Below are 599 nucleotides of genomic sequence, written 5' to 3'. Positions count from 1 at the left end.
AGAAGCAAGTGGTTCACGTGTTAACGTTCGTGATGAACTGAGGGAAATTGCTCTCAAACACTCGTTGACGCACTCGGCCATCAATGATCTCTGCTCGCTTTTCCAGAGGCTTGGTCATCCAATGCCAAGTGACGCAAGGACTCTGCTGAAAACAGAGAGAAAAGCAAATGTGCGAGGAAATGTCGTATATTTTGGCTTGAAGCCACAAATTGAAAATCGCGTGAGATTAGGCCTCCGCCTTCAACAGAGCCCCAGCATAGAACTTCATGTAAATATAGATGGCCTTCCTATCTTCAAAAGTTCTTCTGTCAGCTTTTGGGTTGTGCTTTGTCGTGTATCAAATTGTGTACAGAACAGACCATTTGTCGTTGCTGTTCACTGTGACAAAAAAAAACCAACTAGCATTGAGGACTTTCTGCAGCCCTTTATTGATGAAATGAAGGACCTAGAGGTGTCAGGGATAGATGTTCATGGAACACATTATAGCATCTCGGTAACTGCCATAATATGCGATGCACCAGCTAGGTCATATGTCAAGTGCATAAAAGGACACATGGCATTTTACGGTTGCGATCGCTGCAGTCAAAAAGGTGAACGAG

The sequence above is a fragment of the Amblyomma mixtum genome, chromosome 10 (genome assembly GCF_055824585.1).
Source record: "Amblyomma mixtum isolate Tamu chromosome 10, ASM5582458v1, whole genome shotgun sequence".
NCBI classification, from domain to species: domain Eukaryota; kingdom Metazoa; phylum Arthropoda; class Arachnida; order Ixodida; family Ixodidae; genus Amblyomma; species Amblyomma mixtum.
Note: the sequence above shows the minus strand (reverse complement) of the source record.